The sequence below is a fragment of the Petromyzon marinus genome, chromosome 7 (genome assembly GCF_048934315.1).
Source record: "Petromyzon marinus isolate PM22_M1 ecotype Great Lakes invasive population chromosome 7, UKy_Petmar_22M1.pri1.0, whole genome shotgun sequence".
In the NCBI taxonomy this organism is placed as follows: Eukaryota; Metazoa; Chordata; class Hyperoartia; order Petromyzontiformes; family Petromyzontidae; genus Petromyzon; species Petromyzon marinus.
This window is the reverse complement of record NC_133673.1, coordinates 7,426,029-7,447,949: the sequence shown is the minus strand read 5'-3', so window position 1 is coordinate 7,447,949 and position 21,921 is coordinate 7,426,029. Positions and strand designations below refer to the sequence as shown.

Here is a 21,921-nt window from a genome sequence, read left to right as displayed (position 1 = left end):
CGATGATGAGCTGGCACAGTAGTATAGGACAAAGTCACTCACCTCGGAGGTAAAGACGAAATAAAAAGCCAACTGGCTCAATTTTTTTTAATCGGCAAGGTCATAATTAATGTTTGCATGATTTTGTGCAAAGACATTGGGAGTTTGGCCTCTGCAAGGTGGAGCTCAAAGGGCTTTTTGAAGATCAGCGCAACTTAGTGACATGCGTTTATTTCCATTGGCGGGCACTTGAGAAACCTTGCACAACTCAAAAATACCACATTCTTCATTAGCCCAGCGTTACGACAGAGCACTATACAGGAGGCTGACGTTTCAGGCAAAGGTACTTTACAGCAGTGAGAGAATGGATATTGGCTTATACTGGGGAGGTTTTTAATGTACACTCTGGGGCCTTGAGTAAACAAGGATATTTTTTAAAATATAGATTGATGAACAGTTTCAAATGTTACTGTTCTTAAACATTACGTATGATTAAACCCTTATGCGGTAAATGTCGAATTTTCAAACAAAACACAAATGTGTAAAAAGCACACAGCCTGCATGCATGTGTAAAAAAAAACTGAATTTCATAAAGAAGAGCATTGTCTTGATTTTTACATTTCATTATGGGAAAAACAAGGGACTTATTCTAACATTAAATAGACAAGCTATAATGTTAGGTAAATATATATTTTATATTCATTTAGTCTCACTGGATGAACATTTTTCAGTTTGAATACAGCATGTGCGTGTTCGATTGTAGTTACATTTTTACTTGAAATCAGATGAACATCACGGACAGACTTATTGTAACTCTGGTGAACACTGTTGAAGTGAAGCGCCGCTGGTTTAAACAAGTCACCACATCAAGCTTGTCGCAGATAGCAGATGTAACGCGCTAGTAAACTGGTAAGACTGGTTCGGTTTTTCACCTATCATATGCTAATATTCTTCAGAGAGACGCTGTGTCGGTCGTGGAAGTTGTTTGACCATTATTCGGTCTGTAAGCATTCGATTAATTGATTATGAATATTTACTCAGTAAGCTACGAATACAGTATGTAAATTCAAAACGGTGAGCTTTCTCAACATTTCAAATTTTTCTCAATACTGTGAAGTATAATCTCCAACGATCAGTCAAATCACCCGGCCGTTTCTCTTCCTCTTCTACCCTGAAGAAAGGCCATTGTCATAAATATAAAAATTATACTTTGTATATGTTTCTGTTAAGACAGTTTTAATGACACACGTGGTGAGTTTTATTTTTTTGTGTCCACACACATCTGCAAATACATTCCCTTAAATGTGTTTTTGTTTCATTTGCACAGAGCGGTCCTTTGTCTTGCCCCTCAGCTCTTCCCAGAAATTTAGCCCCTGCTTTTCACTCCATTTAATTTGAAGGAAATCAAAACTTACCACGCATCCTCAGCTTGTGAACTCATTGTTTTTTCACGGTAATTTTTGTTGTTGTGAAAGGCAAAACAAATCATTTTTACATCATAAAGTCTTCCCGTAAGGAGAGCATCGTGAAAAGAAACACTTTACTTTCATTCCTGAGATGTTTTTTTTACCAATTCACTATTCAAAGAGGGGAGAATGTGTTAATAAATGGAGTATGTTTTAACAGGCCTCAACTTTAATTCACAGTACAGTATAGACACAATGGCCCCAAACAAAGATTGATTCCTTAGGCTTTACAAACACTACAGTCTTATAGCCACATTCAGGCCTTGTTACACCAGTGTATTGCCTGGGAAAGGTGACAATGTGGTGCATCTAATGAGAGATCGTGCTGTAATAAAAATAATATTGGCCGATGTTTGTTTAAGAACTGTTTGGTGGTCACTGTAGGTGCAAATTTTGGCAAAATACATACTTTGGTTGCGTTTTAAAGGTCAACTACAAATGATTGTTTTTAATTATCTCCTGAGATCAAACGAAGCTTGTGCTGGAGGCCCTATGGGGACAGGCGTCTATGATGTCTGCTGACCAAACCCCATTTGGCGGAGCCAGGAGATTGAACCTGCATCCTCGGGATTCCTCTAGAAACAGCAAAAAGCCACTGCGAGTGGCCACGTGGAATGTTCGAACACTCAATGTGGAGGAGAGGCTGCCACTCGGCCCGTCAGGATCTGGATCACTGGTATTCAGGAGGTCCGGTGGACTGGTTCTGGCACCTGTCACTGAGGGGTGGAAAGTTTTCCACTCGGTCGGAAACTGCCAAACAACAGGGAGTGGTTCTTCTTCTGAACAAAATAATGAATGGGGTATGGGAGCGTGGCGTTGAGGTGTGGGAAGCTGTACGTTCCAGGCTGCTGTGGGCTCTCCTCCCCATCAACGGGATGCGAGGAATGGTGGTAATGGTGGTGGTGGTTTTATGCCCCCACCGATCATGAACATCAGTGGAGGGATGCTGGCAAGGCCAATGAGTCGCATGCCTTCTATGACTTGTCATGGGTGCTTGCTCAAGTGGCCCCTCAGGATAAAGTGTTTTCCCATTGGGTGACTTCAATGCCCGAGTGGGTCATGACGTTGTCACCCGGGTTGGAGTGATTGGAAGGCATGGGCCAGATGAGCTCAATAACAACGGTTGGAGTCTACTGGACTTTTGTGCCGCCCATGGGCTTGTAATTACCAACACTGTTTTGGCATTGGTGCATCCACACAACATCATGTATGCACACCGGGTTCAAGCAAGAACATCTGCTGGACTAAAAGTGAAGGAACAGTGGATGCAGGCCCATGTCCTTGGCACCAGGACCTACCATGGAGCTGATCTGCCCACACGATCTATCCTGGGTTTAACCAGGCTGGATTGTGTGAGGAGCTCACAAATCCTTTAAAGATCTGGGCACAGTCTGATCGGTGAGCTCCTCTGGCAAGCAAGGCTGTTGACTAGGGCATGTAGCCCGAATGCCCAGCCACCACATGCCTGATCGTTTGGCTGGATAGAGGGGGCTAAACGGGCATGGCACGGGCTACGGAAGAGATGGACTGATGTGGTACAGGAGGATATTGAGCTGAGTGGACTTGCTTGTGACTGGTACCAGCAGTGTCAAGATCGGCCTCTGTGGAGGAGGCTCGTGAAGGATGCTACTGGGCAGTTGGGAGGCAGTTGCCCTCCAATTACAACGAGCAGAGCTCTGGGTGGCTAAGACTAAGCAAGTTGCCACTGTATTGGAGACAGGTGGTGTATCTGCCAATCATCTCAGTCCATCAACCCATGGCACCTGGGTATGTCCCGTGACCTGCAAGCGAGCCTCCGACAACTCACGTGGCCTCAAAAGTGCACCTAGCCTATCACAAGCGTCGTGGTAATGTCACATCCACTTAGTTGTGAATGTCGGTTGTTATGTATTTGGTGGTGAGCGGTAGTTTACTAGTTAGCGCAGTGCACTACGAATCCAGTGACATGACATTGGTTCCTGCTCACAACCAATACAATTGGCAAATATTTGAACCAGTCCAGAATCTCCCCTAGGTCGCCTCAGCCTTAAATGAGTACCTGAAGTGGTATGTTAACATCAGTACTGTGGAGACAAAGACAGGGTGTGGTGCAGGCCACCAGCCACCTTGTGTGCTATGTTCCAACCTTCATAGGTGCTCGCGAACAGCATTTTTCTCAAGCCTGTTAAAGGCGATAGGGGTGATCTTTGTGCTTACGTGTATGTGGTCACACATGCATTACTGCCCGTTCCATGTTTTTTATGTCGCTAATGTGGGCAGGGCAACAATTGTGATTAAATGGTATGCACACAATGTGACACCAGAACCTTACATTTGCGGGCAATGGGAATGTGAATGCAATTTAATGGACCAACACGTTTTTTTGCTACTGTAATTTAACATACAGCAGCACATAAATGTATCTTTTGAATTGGTATTCAGTTAGCGGTGGAGCAGCTTAAGAAGGGGTAGGATGCAGAATGCAAACGGCAGTTTAACATTGTGCTTATGTGTTTGCAGGCCATGCCATTTGTACTGGAGAATTTAACCAAATGCAAAAAAATACCTGCCAGGGCACTGTGTGCCAAGAGCATTTGAATGGTTGCTGTGTCAGCAGCGAGGGCATATCCTCTGGTCAGCATTCATGGTGACACATGAAGCTGATAACGTGTTTGGCCACTAAATGTTCCACAGCTGTAGAGAATCACTTTGCCTTAACCAGAGCCTGTCAATGAATTATTTAATGCCGCAAGTTCAGCTGCACATAACAGCACTGTGAAATGCATTATTTACAAATGTATCTTTGCGATAAAATATAGTGTCTTATCCTTGTTAATGATGTAAAATTATCAAACGTTCTGCATTTTTTACATTGCGTGAAGATATTTTGAATCTAATTAAATCAGAAATTATTGAGCAGGCCTCATCATAGTCGTTTGTGACTGAAGGGGCAGCTTGCTCACTGGCGTAACCTGAAAGATAAGGCAGTTGTCTGCATGTGGTGATCTAGTGCCAATGATGATGTATTGTTTCATTACACTCAGGTGATTCTGAGCTTTCTCAGACACCTGATGCTTCCCAAAAAACGGCTACATATAAATGTGCTTTAACTGAGGATACAAATGTGTTATCATGCTCATAGAAATTGTCCTTGGTGAACTTTCCAGAGCGTCGCTGTTTGATGTAGATTTGCTCTTTTGAAATGTATAGTTTTAGCCTTCAAAAATTGAGCCTAATGATTATATCCTAGCAGCACTTAGATGGCTATGAATCAATGCTGACGCATGGCAGTCTTAGATTGGCAGGGGCATGCTATTTATAGGCAGTTAGATGTGAGATATATGAAATGGCTTTGTGCTATTATCTCCGTTTGGCCCAGCAGGATGTACTGTGAAGAGGGAGGCCTCATCGTGACGGTAGATGCGAGCCCAAGGTAGTAGGTTTTCTCGGAGCTGGGTGGCAGGCACGGAGGGGGACGCGCTTGTTTCCCCAGCTTGATGCCTAATTCTTCATCACGAATTCTAATCTGAAGACATTGCAAAAAAAACCTCTTAATCGTGTGCCACAGTGTTCCAGGTGACGACCTGTTGTGAAAAATGTCCTTCTCCAAACGGAACAGGGTCTTCTTGTCAAAAACTGTTTCGACCCCCACACCCCAGAGCTCTTCAGCTTAACGATATAATTTAAAACCCTTTTGGAGCTACTTGTTAGTTAGCAATATAGTTGTTGGGTTGATGAATGAGCCAGTTTTGAGTCGGTTGACAGTTTCAGGATTTACAACTGTCTTTTGATGACATTCAGAAACAACCTTCACAATTAAGGCTTGTGCTGAATGCCAAAAGACTCGGTAAGTGTTTTTTCTACCGTTAAAGCAGACAGGTGTGGTCATTTGCAAATTTTAACTTTAGATGGTAAACTGATCGAAAGGGTATTTTTATACAAGTACCTAGGCGCAGGGGCGGAGCCAGGATTTTCAGCCCGGGGTGACATTCAACAAATTTTAATTTCAACAATGATTGAATGAGAAATCGGCTATACCCCACGCCATCGGTTGGTGACACACTCTGACAATGCATTTGCACGGAGTCCGCCAGACCAAGTGTCGTACACTTATAACGCAGAATGTTTCAGATTTTCGATTTTTAATTTTTTTTGTCGGGGGTGACAATTGCCCACCCTGTCACCCCCCTGGCTCCGCCCCTGCCTAGGCATCTGGTTCGATGAAAAGCTCAATTTTAAACAGCATATGGAAATATTGGAAAGAAATTGAAGTTGAAATTGGGTTTTTATTTTTAGGAACAAAACTTGCTTCTCTAAGTCAATTAAGAAGGATATTGTGCAAGGTGCATATTTATCTGTGTTGGATTATGGTAACATTATTCATATGCGAGCAGCCGTCAGTACCCTTAAGGTGCTGGACACAGTATACCGTGGAGCACTTAGGTTCATTACTAATGCAAGGTTACTCGCTCACCATTGCGAATTATATAACATGGTGAAGTGCTCTTCCCTTCACACCAGAAAGTTGAAACACTGGTACATGTTTGTGTATAAGGCAGTACTTGGCCTACTCCCGACATCTTTGTTCACAGCTAACAAAAACATCACAATCCTACAGCCTTCGTTCGCAGTCGGTGCTCTTTTTAACAGTTCCAAGGGCAAGGACTAAAATGGGGGAAATAATAATTTTCCTATCATGCTCCTTGGCCCTGGAATGAATTACAAACGATTTTAAAACCTGAGAAAAGGGTATGATTGTCTAATTTCAAAGCGCTGATAGAATAAAATGTCATTGACCATTGTCATTGTTTTTAATGTTTCGTATTGTGTCCGTATGTCTGTGGTGATTTATTTTTACTGACGTCTTGCCAGGTCCCCCTCGCAAAAGAGGTTTTTAACCTCGAGGGTTTTTTTTTACCTGGTTAAATGAAGGTGAAATAAAAATTCCTACTTGTGTGATGATTGTCAAGGGATTTTTCTCGAGTGTGATGTCTATAGTGGAGTTAAAGTATCACTGTAAAATTATATTCAAGAGCATTCGTTTGTCTGCCTGTCATGTGAAGAGTACCGACATGAAATTTGTAGTCCGGTTCAGGTCTTCTTCGAAAAACAGAAACTATGTTTAAATTGTTAACATAGCATTCAAATAAATAGATTAATAATTGTACACTGTGCATCATTAAATTGAGACCACAGGAATTGAAAAAGATGCTTTGCCATTAAGGAAGCAAAGTTAAACATTTAGTCAGAGATCAGCCCACAGCGCTTGTTTACTGTATTTATAAGTCAGGGAATCTTTTGGAACGGCAGTGTGAATAATTAAGAGGCGCAGGTTCAAGTTGTGAATTCTAAACTGACCAGCTCGGAGGAAAATCCCCAGCAAATTGCGGCTCTGATCCGAGCGCTGAGAGATGCACAGGTTAGGTTTCTGAAATTTCATCTCCGATGTGGCAGTGTGCCCCTTTTTTTTCTTTCCATGGAGAGATGCCGATCTCACAGGGGATGATTGTGCTGCATTTGGGCACTGCTTGCTCCACCAGGATGACTTTAATTACCTTACCGGAATTACTCAACTGTGTTCTGCCGTGCTTACCGAGAGATTGCTGTGATCCCTGTGCGAGTGCATGCGTGTACCACCCGCATGCATCATTCTCACGGTTTGCGAAACAGCAACTACATATTTCCTGCCTGTTGTCCCGAGTACCCTCCATCCTATCTCTCCTGGCATCCTGCCCATTTTTTTACTGTCCTTCCGAACGTGCTATATTTGAGTTTATTTCTTCAACATTTAGTTTGAAATTGGTGACTGCTCTTAAATCGATTGTGAAAGCATGTGCGGCCTCATTGTGTTGTGTTTTATTTTACCGACCCAACACGCGGCTGTAGCGCCGTACTATTAGCGATCACCTGTCCTAAAATTCGTTAAGTGCCAAGGAGGACCCGATAAATCACCGTCTTTCTCGTGTGTCCTAAGTGCCGTTTCCACTATCTTCCTCCCTGCCTTTTGTTTAATTATTTTTTCTCAGAATCGGATGGTGTATTGGCAGAATAACCAGCTTCCTCTATTGCAAGACTAGTGAAATGGAAAGTGCCTGCAAAAAATATTGATCGCATTTATTATTGAATCACAGAACTTTGCAAGGAAGAGGGATGCCTCTGGCATGTTGTCTTGGTCTTCTTTAGTTTCCACACAGCATGACATGCTGTATATATTGATTTTAACTCAAGTGATTCTTAGGAGGCAGCAGACGTTTGGAACAGAAAGTGGCACGCATACTGGAAGGGTGGGATCCAATCACAAAGTCTTGCCTTGCAAACAGAGCAGCAATGGGACTTGAACGCCACTAAATAGGAAGCAGATTTTATCCAATGCACAGTAGTACCCAGTTTGTGTACATGTCAAAAACTATGGATATTCACTGGGTGTTGCTTGCCCTATGAAGGGCACTATTGGAAAAGTGTAATTACAGTTTATTTTCAGATGGCAACATTGTATTTACCTAAAGATGTTCACATTCATAGAGGCTCTGCTGCTTGTAATATTGTACAATATGAACATTTTATGTTTGTACTTTATTTGCAATTTGAGATCATACACATTGAATTACATGTAAAAAGAAAACCATTAACATGAACCCCTTTATTATTGGTTATACTATAAAAGTATTGCCGTTATTACATCACTGTTTTTTGCTGCCATTCTTGGTGTTGCTTTAAAGTGTGCTGCTTTCCTGTAGCTTGCCTCCATTGGAACTCTCATGTAAACTAAACATTGTCTAATTGAACACTCGTGGGGTGGTTGGATGTTAAATAAGTAAATAGCTGTCAACGTGGTCACCAAGCGGTGAGTACTTTGGTTGCATTCGGGGTAAAGCGAGCAGAGCCAGGCGTGCTTTTACGGGATGGAATGGCAGAACCCAGCACTTGCACACCAGCTATCATCTTCACCAGCATCAGCCATGATCTGGTCACTGCTGGATACAGACCTCCCCCAAGCCATCTCTATCTCTCACAGTCCTAAGATGCATCAGTCCATCGCGTTTTTTGTGAAATTTACAAAATGAGTTATTGTAAAAAAAAGTTATGGAAATTAACTATGGGAAATGTTTTAGAAGTACCAAGTTGAGAAGGCTGCAAAGTGGGGCTCGATAAATATGAGCGAAACAAGAGTCATGTACAGCACCTCCTAATAGCACATTTGTCTACTTATGTTGCGAAATAAGTTCAACATGAACCTTGTGGCGGGACCCCGGGGTCCCAAATAAACGGAAGTCAAAATCGTAATTGATTAATTTTTGGCGACTCCGTCCCACCGCACACGTTAACGCCGCGACCCACCTGGTGCGGATCATTCTGTTGTCATGTGGTCCAAGCGCAGCAAGGATGATTGCACAGAAGAAGCAAAACTTTTAAAACTTTGATTAGCGCATCGTGTAGAGCTCGTCAAGAGGAATAGATTGCCGTATCATTCGCCTTCAGACAAAATGACGTCACAACGCAGTTTATGCGAGAGCCGGGGGCTTATGGGACCCCGGGGTCCCGCCATAAGGTTCATATATACATACAGCAAATGTGCTATAGAATGGAAGAGATCTGTTGACGGGACACAATTGGCATCCAGATCAGATTGCAAAGATGTATTGGAGAGGTGCATGCTTGGAATGTTACACAGAGAGATGGTGAGAGGAACACATTTATTAGAGCATGCAGGTTTACATACGTCATTCATTAGGGGACTTCGGCCCGGCATGTTGCACACTGTCCATAGCACAATTGAGAACAAGGCGCAAAGCCAGTCAATAACGGGATGTTTGTCTCTACATGCTCACCATGTTTGCAGGAGGAAAAAGGAAAGCACACCTATCAATGGATGCCCACATTAGGTTCATGAACTTACACCCATGTGTTCATGTTATAATGTGCAAGTGCTAATCGTGTTAGTATGTAGCATAGTGCAACATAAATGGACATAAACATGATTCTTTTCAACTACTTTAGCCAATTTTATCCAAAAACTATAGATTATGGTATTTCAATGTTAGAAGCCATGTGGTAAGTTCTGTAGCATTTAGCGTCGAGCTTTTGCAATGATTATTTAAATGTGAGGCGTCGATCGATGGACAAACGAACATAATATGTCCTGATCATAGCAAATGGTAGCTCATCAGCTGCCTTAATGACAACTCTGTTGATGCAGCATAGTGTGCAGGAAAATACACTTACCATTTAGAGACCTTTCATACGAGAATACAGTATACACATGCATCATCTCAATATCTTTCAAAAGATTTAAGACAATAAATAGTAGAAATATACCAGTAGTCCAATAAAAAGAGCCTTTGATTTGTATCCCATGGGGCTCAGTATCTGGTCCAAGTGCAAAGGAATGTGGCGTGAAAGATTTCAGAGTGACTGATCACACTGTGGCCTGGCCAGCGCAGACAATCATTAATGGGTGCTGGGCGTCGCCAGTGGGATGCCTTATGCTCGGTTAGTTGACTATTACCGACACTGCAGTTCTGAACGCTGCTTCGTTTTGAGTGACCTGGTGACCTGGTGGTGTGTCGGCAGCACCCGTACGAGGAGATTTCACAGTGTTCCCTGCTGCTAAATGTGGTACATCACAAACCAATGTAAAAATTTGATTTGTAGACATCTTCAAGTCTATATTTAATGTAACAGATATGAAATGTTTTGGCGGTGTCTGATAATACAATTCTTCGTGCAAAACTCAGTGAATGATTATGTTTTATAATAAAGTGAGGAACCCCATGGACAATCCACCATTTTAGTAAGTTCTGCACACCGTGTCAGTCGTGGGGGGTTGTTTGACCGTACTTCAACACTGCTTTGTAAAGCTTGGTGACGGGCGGTCACAGGACCGGTTTAGACATCGCTCGCCGATGACACAAGTCGTGGCCGGGATTAGAACCAGTGTCACGAGGTTTAATAGTGTGGTGAGATAACCCCTACACCACCATTGCACCCCGTTTTTGTATATAGATGACAGTTCTGCAACCAGGTGAGAGCCTACTAATGCCAAAGGTCTGTTTTGAAAATGAAACTTGGAGTAAAATACAGGCTATATAAACAAAACCTAACAATTTTCCAAATGGTATATATATTTTTAGTTTTCTCAATTATATTGTAACAGTGAATATTGACATCACGCCAGGAGGTGAAGAAACTTCTGTTCAGCACACTTGCAGGCACCAGTGCATCTTACCATTTTCGGGAGCAGCCTCTGTAATTGCCTGTCTAGTGATGAGAGATATCTTATGCCATCGTTTCAGTTGTCTTTTACCCATGTGTCGTGTTGACCATGGAGATACACACTTGAACTTGAAGGCAACAGGTTTATGTAAACTGGTTCTACTGCTAGGTGATAGCTCCACGGTTAACTATGTGAGCAGCGGGTTGACTACACGAATGGGTCAGCCAGCATACACGCTGCCTGACCCACGATGCCGAGCGAAGACCGAAGAGACGTAGCACCCAGGGTTGATTCCACAGACGAGCCTCAACTGCTCTCGGGGCTTTCCCTTTATACCCCCCCCCCCCCCCCCCCGAGCGCGGCCTCGCTCCGCCTTCGGCCACGTCCCCTTCTGGATCTTTCCAGAAGGCTCTCGGCTCCACGTCACGTGTCCCTCGAACCCCCTTGCTACCCTGCCTCGGTCACGTGCCCTCTCGGTTTCACATGGAGTAGCACGTCCTCACTTGCTCTCCTCCAACCCTCACCAGAACCATGCCCCCTATGGCCAGCTTCCATGTCAACCTATGGTCCTGTGGCAGAGGACTCCCGACGTGCATTTCCACTCCTTGCGAAAGTAGGTGGCGCTAAGTGCCATAGTGACACCAATAACATCACTACACATGTTAGGGGGTGCTTGCCATGTGATAGTGAAGCTTGTTACATGATAGCATCTTCATGAGCCATGATCTGTCTGCTCCTGGGTCAAGGTCTCCCCATCTTATTGGTCTCGGTCTCAAGATTCCAGTCTTGTTCTTGGGCATGGGCTCCATCTTCTCAGTGGTCGTCCATTTAGGAATGTTCCCGTATGACAATCCAAAACATAATATCGAGTTGAATGTACGCAGAATTAACGTGAAAACTAAAAATAATAACGATGTTGGTTCTTGTGCAGTCCTTGGTGACCAAACTGAGACCATATAAGCCAGCTACACTTGAGAACCCAGTTTAATCATGGGTTGTTGCCCAGGTTAGAAACCAGAATTTCACCAGTATCTGACCATCTTATGCAAAAAGATAAACACCTAAAAAAAATAACAAACAAACTGAAAAGAAGGCTTTATTTTAATTATTTTGTGACATTTTCACTGTCTGGACTGTTTGGTCAATTTCGACTGGAAAAGCATGTTATGAAATGAACTGTTACTAGAAGACGTTTACACTTACTGTAGTCTGACATTCTCATACATCATACCAAACCCACAGTTGTGTACATGGCAAGCACAGACATGGAGGCTGAAGACTGTGTCTTGCGGTCTCAGATTCATACAACGCCGTCTGCCAAAGTTGGCATCCTCAGTGGATTGCAATGTGCGTTGAAACTACACATTTCCTGTTAAGACAGTTTTCGTCGGCATCTGAGATCGCCGTGTGCTTCTGCCGTAAGGCGTCATGTCACACTTGCTCACACCCACATCATCCCACTCTCCATCTCGCTTCTTCTGCAGTGCTTTCATTCCCCTTTTAGCCACAGACATGCACGTTTACGAGTGGAAATCAAAGGGTTTTGAAAACTGGACTAATTCTAGTCCAGAGATGGTGGGTATGGCATCAAATGATTGGCATCATTTGCGTGGAGAAGGATAGTGTGTTGAGGACATTCTGGAGCAGGTTCAGAAGGAGAGATGTCGAATTAGAACAATCCAGAAAAGGTAAAGTATGCGAGTTGGATTCATTCTCAAAAATCAAAGCTCCATGAAGGAAGGATGTTGTTAAAGAGGCCAAGGGGTAGAAAATGAAGGATGCTGTTTGACACCTTGAAGGGAGGGGGGGGGGTTATACGGTGAATTGAGAAGGCGAGAGATAGTACAGCATGGAGGGAGCTTGAGTCAAGCACCTGCTTTTGGGCAGAGGACCAAAGACACCCACAGAGAGAAATCGAATTGCATGTGAAAAGTATACCTGTAAAGTAATCGGATTCAGAAAATTTACTTTGGTTATAAAAGTTACCAATTAATTCAACTGTAGCGGTGGTGCAAGACAGATGATGACACACTTTGTTGAAGACTCATTTTCTGACCCGTCCCTATTGGACATCTATGAAAAAGAGCTTCATAGCTCATCTGATTTCTCCAGGATAAATACATATTTTGATTCTGCCAGCTAACCTAGCGGAGCAGCTGTCTGAGGACATCACATTATGCAAATGATGAAGCTACTGCCTGGCTCCTCGGCACAAATACACGCACTAAATAAAAATAACAATATCCTCTTTCATTTTTGCATTGCAAGGTGTGTGTTGAATATTAATGTTAAAACATGCATATCAAACTGCTGCAAGGCATTATCTGGCACACAGATGATGTAAATAGAGAACGTATTAGCATTATTATCGAGGCACATTTGGTGTGCTTTTAGCTTTACTTCATGGTGATAACAATATAGATCATGGGCCGTTTTTGCTCTGTTCTTGTGGTTCATTCTGACCGGACATTGTGTCTATTGTGTGTTCCTGTGGGACGCGTCCATTGTGATGTTTCAAACCTTGTTAGCCCCTGCGTTGCTTCTGTAATGAGATTCCGTGACATGCCGCTAAAGCGTTAGCGGGCAGCCGGCGCCTGCAAAAACTTGCCAGCCGTGTTGTTTTGTCGCGTTCATTGTGTGCGAATGCACGTGTTAATTCACCTTCGTTGCGTGTGCCATCTGTTATTCTTTTATCTTCTCTATGTTCATGCACCCAGTGTTATATCAATCCATCAGTGCGTTCATTTCCAGGCGTTTCGCTGTACAGGCCTTGCTGTGATGAAACGCCTCATTTTTCAGTGCGGTCATCTTGCTTTCCGGTGTAATGTAATTTGAGCGCACCTAATAACGTTCGACAAAATTGCTCAAAACTAATTTCGGGTAATTTCGTGTTATTCCAGCGGTATTGTGATATTTGGGCAGCAGTGTGTTTTGAGGCATTTCTCAATCACTATTTGAAACATCCTTGCGGTTATTCAGAAGCTGAAGAGACGGGTATAATTGTCTGTGCTAGCTTAGAGGTCAAATTCAAGCTTTTGATAATAAAAAAAGCACTTGCCAAGTTGTATGTATAGTGGCACAGGAGATTTGTTGTTATAAGGGGGTGGAGTTATTGGGGTTGGTGTTACACGTCACTGGCGTGGGAAATTATTTAATATGTTTTTGCACTTTATCTTGAAGCCTTTAAATTGGGAACGTTTTTTGCGAAGGCTCTAGAAATGTGAGCCAGAATCCGTTAGCAAGCTTATACCTGTGCCCTGGTCTCCGGCTAGCAGTACCTGCCCTTCGACTTCTCGTGTGGTGCAGGGTTGCAGCAGACAGCCGGGGGTTGTCTGTGTCTAGGGAAAGCGTTTAATGTTTAAATAAGGGTAAGGTTACCACTTTCATTTTTTATCTCTTCTTTTTTTACAGCACTCGCTCATCTGTCCTCCATAGTTTGTGAGTCGCACAGCCAGTTTAATATATTTTGTTATGAACCGGGGCTATCTGCTTGCTTATTGTTTGCCATAGATTCCGTGCTCAGTTATTACATTAGCATTTAGGATGTACTTAGTAGCCCTGCTTTTAAAAGAACGTTGGACACATTGCATTTGTTTATTAGCATACGAAATTTAGTTTGCTGTTTAGCTGCCTGTGTTGGTCGTCTTGATGATAGGCACCAGTCTGTTGTGCATTCAGGAAAAAGATAGCCACGATGCAAAGTGCTTCAAGATATGTGAATCATGTACAATGCGCAAGAAAATATGTTTCAAGATAATCGGTTTAATAGGAAAGTTAAATAAGATGTAAACTCAAGTCTTTTTAATGCAGTTTTGAACAATGGGCATCCATTTTTACTAGGAACATCTATGAAACTTTGTGTACATTCATTCACTTAGCAAATGCAGCAGCCATATAGAGCTTTGAGATTAAAGCGTGTAATGTGATTATAAAGTAGGCCATTAGTATTATTGATCTTTTGGACTACGCTTCATTAATCTAATGCCCACGGTATCTCATTATAAACTAGCTGCTATCACACAAATTGAGTTACTATGTGCAAATAGCTTTCCGAAAAGAATTAGTTGGCTGATCAACTAAATAAATAAGCATATAAATACGTAAATAAACATCATCGCTGTGATTACATTCACAACAACAATCCATTTAAATTCACAACACTCCTTTTCAGTTAACTTCTATAAAAATGCTGCACTTAGGCATGGATAACAGCAGCAACGTTAATTAAAAAGCATTTGCCACCTGCCTGGAACAATGTTCATTAAAATAATTTTACGTTTGATTTACATTTCTTAACGCATAGTCTGCATGGCTGGAGTTTTTCTTGATTTATCTCTCTGTCGCTTACAGTCAGGACATTATTATTATTCGGGTTTGATTTTTTCTCCACCTCACAAGATAACTGATGAAGCACGTTTCCTCGATAAGATTTACTTTAAAACGTCAGCAAAACAGCACCACTGCCTGGTTATATAACGGCAAAAAGCAAGTGCTCGGAATAAATACCCGCACGGGCTCGATTAGATCATGGCAGGAGACACCACACGGGCTTAGTACAGCACAGTTACAATGAATATGAAAAGGCCGTCTCGTTAATTCATTTGTAAGCTCCACACTCCGCAGTGATTGCTTGTGATGAAGGGAGTGTGTTCAGTTCCCATTGAGCTTAGAAAGGCCATTGACAAGTGCTGCAGTTTCTGTTGCGCGTTACGAGCGCAGTTGTCTTGCCCCTAAATGCCTGTGTGCATCGGTGCATTGTTGTTAGCAACCACTGACCGCTTCGAGTCCAGTGTGTGCCCGCTTGGTGACCAGGCGAATTATTACATTTAGTGTATTTTTTTGAGGGTGTGCAAATAAAGTGCATTTTAAGACGTTGCGCATGCTTTTCTTTAGCCCCGTGAAACAACGGTGATTTCCTGCAGAAATGAGCACTGTGGCAGTGCTCATCTGAGTTTTTACAGCCCTGAAACCGCTGCTGTAAATTCCATGTTCCAATGGCCAGGGGTGAGTATGTCCATAGGACAACCGCTGTGAACGTCCCCACGAAGTCGTACTCGTTTTATCACTCCCGGTTGGAATGATGAGACAGCAATAACTGTCGTATACCTTTCCTCATCAGGCCTTCCAGTGTAATGTACGTTTTAGGGAGTGTTGAAAATCGAAAATGCAACACGTTGAATGGTGACATTGTCTGGGCAGATCATGCTACGGTGCATTTAAATTTACGGCATACCATGCGCACAGTGTTATTTAACCCTTATTGTTGCTGCTGTAGAAATATATATGTTCCGTATTTAGAAGCACGTGTCGAATGAAAAGCATAGCAAACATTTTTTTTAAAAGCTGTTTTTACGGAGCGTTCTTGTTTTTGGTCACGTTAAATGGTGTGCAGATTACCACTGCACAAACCAACATTTTCCAGCGTGCACACAGCTCCCACGGGGCCAAGCGCAGGTCTGAGCAGGTCTCTGCAGTGCGCATTGAGACACATGTGGGAGGCTAAGCTAGCTCTGGTTTCCACGGCTTTCCGCCCTCTCTTGTGATATTGGAATGTTCTATATTTATACTTGCAGGCATGAGCACTATATAGCATACAGACTGATATGGCATAACTCTAAAACCCTTTTTTGTATCAAAGTGAAAGGTCACAAAAACATTGTGTGCAAGACAAACGGCAGATAAATGTCTGTAATTTGCTTCTAAATTTGGAGTGGCATGCAATCTATTCGATACTCTTCTGGTCGGTGTCACGAGTTATAGCTTTGGACAAGTTAATAGTCATTGATATGCTTTTAACATCCACTTAGTTTATTACCAAACATATCGGTCTTGTTGATAGGCACAAGAGTAGGGTCCCACTGCATTCAATGTTCGCCTGGTTTTGCGATGCGTAGTTTACACAATGCCCGCTGCAAGAAAGCATTGTCCCTCTACCCATTGTGGAAAGTCAACTTGCTCCGCAGTGCATGGTCTTTGTAAGAACGGTTGTAACCTCCTGGGGTGTTTGCTAAGAGGCACTGAAGACGTGTGCTGGTTCAACGGATTCGAGATTCAAACAATTGTTTCCAATATTTCTGCCTGCACTGCTGAAATACACGGCTGCATTTCAGCATCTTTCCAGTTGGTGCCAAATGCATGGAAGTAGCTCGCATTTGTTATCTCCTCTTAACATACATTCTGACTCCAAATGATTGCGGGCAACTGTTTGTAGAAAATAATTTTCAAGGGTTCGCATTGAAAACATTCAGTACAGTATCTACTCAGGGTGGTCTGATGCATCCATTCATTGATCGAAATAAATATCTTAAGCACACGATACATGCACCGAATTGTGCGTGTAATAATTGATTTATTACACAATAGGTTCACTTGACCCCTGCAGTCACTAGAGGCGCTAATATCCACCAAAGCATTGAAAAAAACATCCTGAATCGCAGCAATTCAAACCAAATTTACAAGTACAATTTTTAATTTGGTGGTTTAATGTTGTTACATTAGACCAAGTTTCCTTACAGTTTTGTCACTGTTGTGTAATAGACTTTTACGTTTTTAACACTAGATAGAACACATGTCAGCCATTATTTGAACTTCCTTGCTGATACCTTACAAAGCTTTGCACCCACACGGCCTTGTATGTATGTACGTTGAACTTCTTACGTGTCGTACGTAGCCAACCGTTCTCATCGGAGATGCGGGGAAGGCCTTGTGAGGACTTGCTTTATTTTCACTGAACTCACTTTGCTGATATGTGAGAAACAACAAGCCTTAACTAGTTTCATTTGAATTGGTTTGGCCTTTAAGCTTAATAAGGATTATACATTTCAATTTCTAGGGATTTTTTTACAATGTCCATATTGACGCACATGGCATTGCAATACGCTAAAATCCCACCTCATTTGAACTCGTTAAATTCCTTAATTTATAGCCACTGATATATTTTTCTATACACAATTGTGGCAGCCTAGCCTGCCTTTCCCCGTAAAAAATTACCCCCGCCCGGAGAAATGCTCAGCTGTCTCTTCAGACTCCTTTGCCCTAGTTTAGATATTAGCCGTGAATAATTGATAAGAAATATGGTTCATATTTCCCTACTCGTCTGCTGTTGAATAAAACAAATCCCATTCTCAGCACGCCTGTGGTTGTAGACGGTGGTGCTGCTCCGCTTGACAGGAGGTGTCTCGCACATGAAACTGCTTCATCCTCCCTTGGGGGTGGTCGCAGCGTCGCGGGCGGAGACATGCGTACGTGGCACGGGCGGCCGGCACATCCCCGTGTTTGTTGCTGATTAAACACAGGCTCCCCGACCACTTGTGCCCTGCGGATTACAGGGGGCGGCCATCCGCGTGCACGCGCGTACACGCGCGTTCACGCCCGTGCACGCGCGTTCGCACGCGCGCCCGGACCCGTGCACACGCCCCTTTGCTGTTGGGCTGAGCGTCGCGGCGCCCTGGGCTCGCCGTGATCCGGGCGTCACGTCAGCATAGCGCCGGGGCCGGTTCCACAGCTTGTTCACTCGCACACAGCCACTCGCACTGTGCGTTTCTCTCGTCGTGTGCGTGAGCACGCGCACAGCCAGCCTTGCCACCGGACCATGTAAGTATGTATAAAGTGGTTTATTATTGTGTGATGTTTCGACTGAACTTTTAGTTCTTTTCCAGAAAAATAGCTGAATTGAAGACTCGTGTTCACATGCAGCTGGGGTAAAATGAAAGGAACCTTTAAGTTGTTGGGTAGAGTAAAGAGCATGTTTTTATTGAGATGGCAACATTTTTCACGTAGACAATGCCATAAAAAACAGGTAGTTAATATTTTATAATGTGGCTGATATTTACAGTGTTTTAAAAATATAAATGTACATTTTGTATTTTTCTCTTGATGATTTTTGCTATTTTTGAAACCAGTTCTCTGCTGACTTATTATTTTCATTTTGAGGACATATAGTGTTTAGTGCATACAGTGGATATCTGATATTCAAAGCAAGTAATCTTTTTAATTTTAATGAATGTAAGAAGGCTTGTAAGGAATAGATTTTTATCTTTGAAAATATTGAAGTGAAAGCGATTGAAACAGATGGTGATAATAAAGATCAGCTACATTCATTCCACAACGAGGATTATATTTAGAGTGCATATGTGTAATGCGTAGGCGTCGGATATGAAAGATGGGTGACTTTTCAGATAAACAAAAGTAACTTACAATATCAATCCTCCAAAGAGCTGTGGATAAAGGGAAAAAATAATACATCAATCTGAGTTAGATGGCAGATGAGCAAGTTATTTAATTATGCTTTGAATGATGCGGCTTTCTTGAACAAATTCCCGAATGTGTCTACTTATGGTTTATATCCAGAATAATACTAAAAAAATTGAAACAGGCATCTCGAATATGAAATGAGAAGGTAAACTTTGAATAGTGAACAAAACAAGAACCTGTTTCACTCGCATTGCTATGATATGCGCTAATGGGTGAGGGCAGGGCTCATTGTACCAAGAGATGACATCTTCATTCAAGACTGCTGCTGGAATGACAGCCAAGAGAGGTGACACGTATAAAGGAACAACTGAAGTGGATATGCGATGATGAATTTGGGACACGTGTTGAAAGCCTCTGCACACACCTCTCGCCAATGATGTCGGCACAGCAAGGCACACACTGGAGTGTGGATTGAAAATCGCTGCCTATTTGTTTTTAAATATACAAAAGTCCATGAAAGACATTGCTTTGATGTTGCAATGTATTTTAATGTTAGTTTTTTTTAACCCAAATTTGATCTTTATTGTATTGGCAATATAACGTCATGAGACTAATAATGATGAATGAGGATCTCTCGCAGAGCGATACAGCCCTCGAGTACAGAACACCTATATAAGCAGATAATAAATAACTAATTCTGAGATCCCCATAAGTGGTCTTCACAGTAAGGGGAAATCCTTACCCACCCACCCACCCTGTTACAAAGTGTAATGTTGGTTCCATGACAGTAAAACCCACGTGTTTATTTCTCAGAGCTGGAATGTATCCTTACGTATGTATTTTGAACGTCTTTCGCACCATACGAAGCCAACCGTGCTAATCTTAGGTGTTGGGACAGGACAACAAACTAAACACAAAGCAGTTCTAAAGAAATTAGTTTTCAATTTCGATTTCAAAAATGCATAGCTCCAGTGGCTTCACTAATATTGGAAGGAAGAGCGTTGCAGACGGCCGTAGAAGCGCATCTGAAAGCACACGATGCGGTGACCACCGTCTTTGTCCCATGGGTTAGCTGAAATCCTATGCAAGGATGACCAGAGTTTGCGAGATAGTTTTGTGATCTTTGAAAAGACCAGCAAGATTTAGTGCGGAAGCAATGTGATGCAATGGGATTTTTGGATAGTCATTGGGGAGCCGGACTGAGGTCAACTCTCTGCACTTGAGAACCCGGTCAAATCACAGCTTGTGGCCTGGTTTCAAACTCATGATCTCAGGGGTGCCAGCTCAATACTTTCCCCTCTGAAACCACCTGGCCACCTCTACAGTGATTGAATATCTACATGTGGTGGAGTGTTAAGAGAACATGGCTGTAATTTGACGAATGGCACAGAGAGAACTTTTACATCTTTGATTTTTTATTTATTATTATAATCGAGTTATTTTGTTGGTGTCTTAATAAACCTCTAGAGAACAGCCAGGAAGATGACATCACAAAACTGCTTTTAATAGTTACTCCAATCATCTTTGTTCACACTGAGCGTTACTACACCTTTTAACAACACTGCAGTAAATAGTGTTCATCGCACGTTAAACCAGTATTTTTTTATTTGAAGCTTTCGTGACTGCAGGAATCCATACTCTTTGGTTCTTTCGGTAAAGTCACGTAGGTATAAAATAAAATCAATCACGACGTTTCGGGCGCAACACAAGCGTGTTTTAAAACAGTCTGCCTCAGCAGCAGACCACGCTCTCCTTCCTGATGATGGACGCTTGTGTTGTGCCCAAAACGTCGTGATTTATTTTATTTTATACCTACGTGACTTTACCGAAAGAACCAAAGAGTACAGTGTTTTTCTTAATGATCAGAGCTGCTGTAAGCAAGAGAACCACCAGATCAACTGTTGTGTGCAGTTATTGCAACTGGGCTGAGATCATCTACTCGCGACACTTAATCGTAGGCACCTGGCCAGGATCTCAGTAGTGCTGACCACCTGGTGCTTTCATCCAAGTCAGTCGTCTGGCCATCTCGAGAACTTTTTCAAAATGTTTTTATAGACGACATTTGCACGAGTGGGGGCGACAGGTGATCCTGCACAGTGTGCACGCAATTACTGAGAGGGCATGCTCGATTCTTAAACTGGCGGTGCAATTATCACCATCTTGGAGTAAACTCCTAACTATTTTTATTGCCAGGTAAGGCCCACTCTTTTTTCAGAAAGCGACCTGGCCGCAAATGATAGCTCAACAAAATGGATTGCCATGGGTACATTTATAGCAGCCAAATACTCCTAAATGCTCCTTTCTACATGTGGAGAGAAACACTGGAGGACACATAACCACAGGGAGAGCACATGCAAACTTCAAATATACAGCAGGCATCAGGGTCCCATAGAGAAGACCTGCACTTAGCAGATATATTTCACGTGGCTTTTCTTAACAGAACAGCCGGTGATTTGGAACAACCACATGCTCGACATGACCCTGCACACCTCGATTGCTTTTAAACATATACCGCATCATTGCGGGATGCTCATATACGATTGATTTCTCACCCTTACACACAGGCTGATGCTGAGAGACGTATAGTTGATGAAAAATGCATCGTGTGCTCCTACATTTTTAGCGTCGAGCTCCGCCGGGCACACTGTATTTCCAGTAGTACAGGTAGCTAACCATCCACACAATTCCTATCCCAATTAACACTGGTGCGGTGCCCAGAACAGGAGGAGCCCAATTATCTAAAGTGCAAGGCTGAGTGTTGAACAAGGGGACCACCGGCCATGCTAACCTACCCCCTTAATCTTTAGAATGAGAACTTTAAGATAACATCGTTTTAAAAAAAAACAATTAAGAGCCTTTTCATGGTATGTTTGTTATTGTTAGGGAGGTAGGTTGGAAGTAAGAAAATGTCAACACAATTAAATATTAAATTAGGTATTTCCTATATTTTAAATGATGTATAGCGCAGAAAGCAAGTGACTTCACGCATGCGAGTGTTTATATACACGTGCTTAAATCGTTGCTGCAGAAAACCACGCATGCTTACACACACTGTCTAAAACACCCAAAATAAGGCAAGCTTGAATCGAC

General features: G+C 42.7%; 1 protein-coding gene across 6 annotated transcripts in view; it reads left to right on the top strand.

Moving 5' to 3' along the window:
• The window catches only part of LOC116939892 (oxysterol-binding protein-related protein 8-like), a 97,508-nt gene that overhangs the window by 36,851 nt on the left and 38,736 nt on the right, over nucleotides 1-21,921 (top strand). Inside the window, exon 1 of one of the 6 annotated variants that reach the window (XM_032948898.2) lies at nucleotides 12,433-18,231. The exons of the other annotated variants lie outside the window; for them this stretch is intronic. The gene's annotated coding sequence lies outside the window, so the exon portion shown is untranslated. Of the gene's footprint in view, nucleotides 1-12,432; nucleotides 18,232-21,921 lie in introns of those variants that run through there. 6 annotated transcript variants of the gene reach the window in all.